This window comes from Macaca thibetana, chromosome 9 (assembly GCF_024542745.1).
Source record: "Macaca thibetana thibetana isolate TM-01 chromosome 9, ASM2454274v1, whole genome shotgun sequence".
Taxonomy (NCBI): Eukaryota; Metazoa; Chordata; class Mammalia; order Primates; family Cercopithecidae; genus Macaca; species Macaca thibetana.
The window spans coordinates 43,756,525-43,764,542 of NC_065586.1; the positions used below are offsets into that span (position 1 = coordinate 43,756,525).

Genomic DNA, 8,018 nt, shown 5'->3' on the forward strand with positions numbered 1-8,018 from the left:
ATTAAATGAATGGATAGCTACATGGTGCCTGGCATGGATGAAGTGCAGTATAAAAGCCAGCTCTTGTTCCACCAAGCCTCACACATGTCAAAGGCTTGAAGACCTTTTTCAGGTGAAAACCTCACTCTCTCAAGAAGGAAACGATGGAACGGCTCTCAGCTGCGCCTGAGCCGACAGAGGGAGTTGGGATTGCCACACCCTTCCCTGAGCAAATTGTGTGGGCTGTAGGAGGGTTGATTTTCAGGAGGATGCGTGTGCCCAGGCACTTGAGCTTGGAAGGGAATCTGTGGTACCCAGAGGCAGGGGTGGGCATGAAGGCTGGGGTAGGGGGAATGTCTTAGAAAGAGCTCTTCTAGTGACAAGTACTGGGAAGCACTGAAGCCAGTTTATGTCAAAAAGTGCCTTTAGGAGGAGGATACCAAGTGATCTCATGGAACTCAGGATGGCTGAGACTCTAGTCCTGGGACCCCAGTGAGACAGGTACCAAGAAGCAAGGGGTTGTCAGGGACCTCCTTCATTTTCCCCTGCAGCTCGGCCTTCTCTGCTCTCTCACAGCCATCAGCCAGGCAGGGATCGCTGTGGCTTTCCAGCCTCAGCCACACCCCTTGGGGACTTGAGCCAGCAGACCCCTCTGGTCTCATCAGGAGTGGTCAATCATGGCCACTCTGGCCCTGCCCTGCCCTGGGGAGTGGACATGGCTCTAAGTCTCTGGGCTGGGGATCTGGGCCGACACCCAGCATATATCCCCATCACCCCCACGGGGATGGCACCAGAGGCAGAGAAGGGCACAGATGTGGAAAACCCAGTCCCTGCTGAGGCAAGTTAAACCAAAGGATGATAGGTTTCCCTGAGACAGGGACTATAAGGGCTTATATTTTTATTATTTTTAAATGATAATGCAGCTTCATTCTGGGCTCCACTCATGAACACTGTCAACCTACTTTACAGAATTCCACATTTGGCTATTTTTCTCATCAAGACTTGGCCAAATATCTTCTACAGCAGCTCCAACAAACTCTTGTAGGAACGGAGCGTGTGCCCGCCGCACCCAGGAAGCTCAAAGGCCCTAGGGCTGTGGAACACCCAGCTGTCCCTTTGAGCCGTTCTCAGCTGCCCGCTTGTGTCCAGATTACACTCCCAATGACAACAAAGCCCTGGACTCCGAAGCTGGACACCCTTGGCCCCAGCACCACCAACTGCTGTCTGAGGGGAATGACATAATTAGTGTCGGACTGGCAGGTGTTTGGGGCCTGCAGTCCTTGAGGCCAAGAGCAGTGGCCCCAACCTTCCTCTCAGCCTGAGCTGTTCTGGCAGAGCTGGGCCCCCTGGCTCTCAGTCCCAAAGCAGGAGGCAGGGTAATAGGTTTGGATAAATCACAATCCATCCCCCAGCCCCCAGGAAGAGCATTTTAGAGAAGGTGGTTGCCTCTGCCCGGATGTGGACTTTTCAGCTACCTCTTTCTGAGCCACCTCAAGGCAAAGCAAGGCATCTGGGTGGAAAGCAGCTTTGACTGGTGCCCTGGAAGTGCCTAGGGCCTCTCCTACCCAGGTGCCCTGGAAGCGCCTAGGGCCTGTCCTGCACCCTGCCAGATGGACCAAGGAGACTGGCCTGGGAGCCCAGCCTGTGCTTGCTGCTGCTGCCTGCCATCTGCTCACCAGCCTCTTAACTGACGGCAGAGCCCCTGCCGGGCGAAGCTGCTTCTTGTCAGAGCCTGGCTGTGTGCAGGATGGGCCATTGCTCTTTAACACACCTCCTTAGGTCCTGGGCACCACCCCCTCCCTCTTGCTGGGTGCATTGTCAGACAACACAGGAGTTGTGGCTGCCTGATCCTGGCCTGGTTCAGCTGGGTGCACCAGATGCCACAGCAACCCCTATCTTGGGACCTCTGCTATGGCTGGGAGAGGAGGCTTGCCAGCTGTTGGAGGGCTGCCAACCCTGCCTGGGCCACACTGCGGTTGGGGGTTGAGTGGGTTCAGCATCCATCCTGAGCCAGGGTCTAGAGAGCAAAGGAGGGTGGTGCAGGAGGAAATTACCCAAGCTGGTGGCCCACCGGGTCAAGGGCTGCCTGGCAGCTGCCAAGGGGGCAAGATGTTCCTTGCAGTCTCTGGTGGCCGCATTCCTCCACTCAGCAGAGAGAAGCAGCCCTTGCCCTTGTCCTGGCCCTGGAGACCCTCCTCTGAGGTGGAGTTCCCCATGCATGGTAACACTCGCTGCCTGGGGCGGAGGAAGCATCACAGGCCTGGGAATCAGAGGCCTGACATTCCCAGCTATGTGACCGTGGGCAAGATATTTAACCTCTCTGTGCCTCACTTCTTTATCTGTATCATGGAAAGAATCATCCTAATTTTGAGTACAGAGGGTTATTATGAGGAGTCAAGGAAATGATGCATGTGAAGGCAGTTTTTGAACCACTCTCAGGAGAACAAGGTCATTGGCAGCACATGGTGCTGTCTGAAGCTGCCTCCTGCTGCATCAGTGTGGCCTGGCAAAATGCAATCTAAGAGCAGAGAGGAGGCAGCGCCAGGAAGTGAATTGCGTGGACTCTCCCCAGGGCTTTGCCTGCCTCAAGGCCCCTCCTCCTCCCAAGGTCTGGATGGGGCAGTGAGAGGGGGCTAAGTGATTGTGTAATGGCCACATCTGTCAGCGCTGGCCAAATGTTTTTTTTCAGGAGTCAGGGAGCTAATGGCCCTGCAGCCAGGAGAGAGTTTCTCCTAAGTGGAGCACTTTACCCGAGAACATAAGAGCAGCATGGCCTCAGGCCACAGGGACCCAGAGAACAGCTGCTCTGCTGCAGACTTGAATTAGTGCCCTCTCCCCACTGGCTTCCCTCACACCTGCTGCCAGAGGCCAGCCTGCAGGTGGCAGTCTGAGTGGTGGTGGTGGTGGGGGGCGACGGCAGCCCAGTGGGGGTGTCACCAGACCCAGCCTTGAATCCAGGATCCCACACAACCCACAGAAGCAAATCTCTTGCCCTCTCCAAGTCTCAGTTTCCTCATCTGTAAAATGGGGGCAGTGAGGATTAGGTGGGATGAGACAGTGAGGGGCACTGTGGCCAGCACTCAGTGAGGTTGCTGCTGCAGAGGAGGGTGTGAGCTGTCCTGGACAATGGCCAGCGGCTTCAGACTGAGGGAACTGGAGAAGAATCTTCTAGGCAGAGAGAAGCCTTATAAGTGAGAGGGATGCAGAATTCCAGCGACTCTGGGCCACTGAGCGTGTTGTGCTCCTGTTTTCACCAAGAGTGCACCTGGGATGATATGCAAATCCTGTGTACAGAAGTCCAACAAGACCTTACACATGGTAAAGTGGCTTCTGTCTCCGAGGAGCTACAGAATATCACAAATTCTCCAACTATCGGATACATATTTTAATTTTTAATTTTTTAGGATCAGGAAATAGTGGTACATATTTATAGGGTAAATGTGATATTTTAACATAAAAATACAATGTGTAATGATCAAATCAGGAATATCCATCACCCCAAATCAACTATTCTTTCTTTGTGTTGAGAACATTCCAAATCCATTCCTCAAGTTATTTTGAAATATACAATAAATTATTGTCAATTATAGCTACCCTATTGTGCTACCAAACACTAGCTCTTACCTCTACCATCTAACTGTATTGTTGTACCCATTAACTAATCTCTCTTAATCCCCCCATCCTCACCACCCTTCTAAGCCTCTGGTAACCTTCATTGTACTCTCTACCTCCATGAGATCAAATTTTTTTTTTTTTTTTTTTAGCTCCCACATATGAGATAATATGCAATATTTACCTTTCTGTGTCTGGCATGTTTAACTTAACATAATGTCCCCCAGTTCCATCCAGGTTGATGCAAACAATAGAATTTCATTCTTTTTTATGACTGAATATTATTCCCTTGTGTATATATATCATGTTTCCTTTATCCATTCATCTGTTGATGGATACTCAAGTTGACTTCATATCTTGGCTATTGTGAATAGTGTTGCAATAAACATGGGAGGACAGATGTCTTTTTTCAATACACTGATGTTTTTTCTTTTGGATATATACCTAGTAGTGAAACTGCTGGATCATATGGTAGCTTCATTTTTGGTTTCTTGAGGAAACTCCATACTCTTTTCCTTGGTAGTGGTACTAGTTTATGGTCCCACCAACAGTGTACGAGTGTTCTCCTTTCTCCACATATATGCCATTACCAACTTTTAAAAAAAATCTTTTTGATAAAAGCTACTTTAACTGTGGATATATTTTAGAAGTCTTTTTATTTTGAAATAATTTTAGAATCACTTACAAGTTGCAAAAGTAGTACAGAGTTCTCATGTCCTTTTCACCCAACTTCTCCCAAAGAGAACACTGACATAACAATAGTACAATGATCAAAACTGAAAATTGACATTGCTACAATACTATTAACTAACCTACAGACCTTATTTGGATTTCATAAATTTTTACATATGCTCATTTTGGGGGAGGAAGGTAATGATTGCATGAAATGTCATCACATATACATTTTCCATCAGGATGCGGAACTGTTCCTTCACCTTCAAGAGACTCTCTCATGCTACTCTTTTGTAATCATACCCTCCCCAGATGTAACCCCTGGCAGTACTCATCTGTCTTCCATCATTATACTTAAAAAATTTTGAGACTATTATATACATGAGATCTCACAGGGGTATATGTTTTTTAAAGAAGATTGTTAAACATGATTGTTATTCATGGTGATTTAAAACATTAACCGTAGAGAGTAAACACTGACTACATATAACATGTATTAGTCAGTTTGGGCTACTATAACAAAATGCCACAGACAGGATGGCTTATACAACAGAAATTAATTTTCTCTCACTTCTGGAGGCTGAAGTTTGGGATCATGGCAGCAGCAGTGTTGGCTCCTGGTGAGGGCTCTCTTCCAGGCTTGCAGACAGCAGCCTTCTTGCTGTGTCCTTAAGTAACCTTTCCTCATGGGATAGGGGAGGAGTGAGAGAACTCTCTGGTATCTCCTCTTATAAGGACAGAAATCTTGTTGGATCAGGGCCCCAGCCTTATAATGTAGTTTAATTTTAATTACTTCCTTTAGGCTACATCTCTAAATATAGCCACACTGGGGGATTGGGGCTTCAACATATGAAGCCATTGAATTGGGGGTGGGGACACAAGCATTCAGTCAACACCACATAACTTCTAAAATACTTTTTAAACACCTGAATCTAATTCCATCAGATAGCATATAGTGACATTTAGGAAACAGAAAAAAACTTTTAAATTAAAAATATATTTTATTGTGGCAAAATACACATGACATAAAATTTATCATTTTGACCATTTCTAAGTATACAAATCAGTGGCATTAAGTTCATTCGCACTGATGTGCTACCATGACCAACATTCATCTCCAGAATTTCACATCTTGCAAAACTGAAACTCTGCGCTCACTAAATGATAACTCCCCAATCCCTCCTATCCTTAGCCCTTGGCAACCACTATTCTACTTTCTGTTTCTGTGAGTTTGACAGCTCTAAGTACCTCATCTAAGTGGAATCATTCAGTATTTGCCTTTTTCTAAATGGCATATTTCACTTAGCATCATGTCCTCAAGGCATTCATATTATAGCATGTGTCAGAATTTCCCTCCTTTCTAAGACTGGGTAATATTCCACTGTAAGTATACTCCACATTTAGCCTAACAAGTCATCCCCCATGGATACTTGGATGAGCAACCAAACGAGGGTTGCTTCTGCCTTTGGGCTATTGTCATTTTTGAGACCCTGCTTTCAATTATTTTGGTATATTTCCTATTCCCCAAAGTGAGATTACTGGATTATATGGTAGTTCTGTTTTTAATTTTTTGAGGGACTACCATACTGTTTTCCATAGTGGCAGCATCATTTTATATTCCCACCAACAATGCACAAGGATTCTAGTTATTTTTTATTTTTTTACAGTGACCCTTCTAACGGGAGTGAGATGACATCTCATTGTGGTGTGTTGATTTACATTTTCCTCAGGATTAGTGGTGTTGAGCATCTTTTCATGTGCTTATTGGAGGAAATTATTTCTGATGTGGAAAAAACTTTGCTGATGGGGATTCTTTCAACGTGTACAGGATTGAGTAGGACAATGCAAAATTGACTTTGGTGATGTCTTATCAACTTTTGGGAACAATTTGTCAAGAGGAGATGCAATGCCAGCCTGCTTGTCTTGGTAGAGGAGTCTGTGGGAAGCCACAATGTAGCATATGGACTCATGAATCTTTTCTCCATTTGGATCTGTATACTACAACCTACTCATGTGGTAAGAAGAAAACAAGGAAGCCTGGTGAATTATGTTGGATGTTTTCTCCCCATTGCTAACCTTCTCTCTTCTGGCCTCTCTCCCTAAAGACGTCCTCTGCTACCAGGTTCCTCGTATCCACCCAGAGACGGTGTATATGCATATCTCTCATTCAAACAAATAGTGGCAAGTCACACACACTGTTGGGTCTTTGCTTTTTCCTTCTTAAATACATATTTTGGAGGGAGTCCTGTATCAGGGCCTAAGCTTCTGCTTCTGGAATGTTCTTTTGTAGTTCATTCTCAATCCTTGCATCTCTATTCCCTCCATCCATGCACTTAAACTCTAGAAACTTCCTCTCTGCTTCCTCCTGACATCTGGCCGCTGCTCTTCTCCTGGTTTGTTCCTTGCACAGATGGACACCTAGTGCCCAGACTGTTCCAGTGAACATCAGAGTGAAAGCAGTGGCTTGTTAGTAGCAGTGTGCCTCATGATTTATATTTTTTTCTGCTTTAATTTCTCCTTTCCCACTTTTTAAAAAGATAATAAGGGCCAATAATCCGGTATAGCACCAACACTGTGGTATTGATAAAAATATGTTAACACTAAAGCACTGACTATTTAGCTTAAAGTGTCTACGCACGGGCTGATGCTCTGAAGTCGAACTGTGGTACCAGGAAGTTGACTTAGGGGTGCAGGTACAATGTTTGGAGACCCATCCTGTGGGAAAATTGATGTATTTATGTCAAGAGTCAATGTAGTCCCATCTGAGAAGAGCAAAGGTGTCCAGGGTGTGGTGGGGGAGGCCCAGAACACAGGCTTAGGCCAGAGGCCAGGGGCCTTGAGAAGCAGGGTAGGGGTCTGAGCTTTACACTGTAGGGGCTGCAAGGACGTTTTGGAATACCAAGGAAGTTTTGGAATACCAAGGGTTGCTGGGCTGAATTTGTCTTTGATTATGAAAATAAAGATTATTTATGGATACCATCTATGTGCCAAGCATTCAGCCAGAGGCTTCTCACCTATTATTTCTGATGCACACATACATTTATAAGGCTGGCATTATTTTGTTTTTTACTTTACATCTGGAAGAAGCAGAGGCTCAAAGGGTTTAAGTGACTTACCTAGAGACAAAAAGGCTAGTGATCGGCAGAGCCAAAATACATATGACATGGATGCCTAGGCTCCCCCCTTTCCTGGGAATTTGTCCCAAAGCAAAGGCATGGTCTTCCGAGATTGGCAACCTGTCCTGAGCTCTCCTACCCGCCCTGCTGGAGAGAGGTGGGCCTGCTGCTGTCTGCAGTGCTGTCAGTGGATTAGAAGCTTCTTCTCCAGGACTGCCAAGCTGAGGAACCCCTCAACCCTGCCCACTCCAAGGCAGACAGCTTGAATCCCAACTGTCAACACAAGGAACCAGGCACCCCACTTCCTGTGCCCCAACGTGGCTGCAGGGATCATGCCCCGGCTGTAAGAAGACTGGGAGTACCAGGCACAGTGCTGGAGCAGAATGTGGGGAGTGCTGCATTCCTGGTATGAAAAACACTTAGATGGTTCCTGCATCAACACAGTTTTTATGTAGATGTGTATCCATGTTGACATGCATTAAGAAACAGATAACTGGCACAGCAAAACATTGAGATAAAGTTTCCTTTTAGAATATTTTAGTGGAATAAAAAAGGGAGTTGATTTAAAGTAAAAGTATTACATCAACTGTGGTCCTGAGAGTACTTGGCCGAGGCAGGTGAGTGACCAGACTGATCTAG

The 8,018-nt window shown here is 46.2% G+C and overlaps 1 protein-coding gene across 1 annotated transcript in view; it reads right to left on the bottom strand.

Moving 5' to 3' along the window:
* The window catches only part of LOC126963224 (mitochondrial import inner membrane translocase subunit Tim23), a 901,060-nt gene extending 893,442 nt beyond the window's left edge, over positions 1–7,618 (bottom strand). Inside the window, exon 1 of the mRNA XM_050805369.1 lies at positions 7,609–7,618. The gene's annotated coding sequence lies outside the window, so the exon portion shown is untranslated. The remainder of the gene's footprint in view (positions 1–7,608) is intronic.
* Between the last annotated feature and the right edge of the window lie 400 nt (positions 7,619–8,018).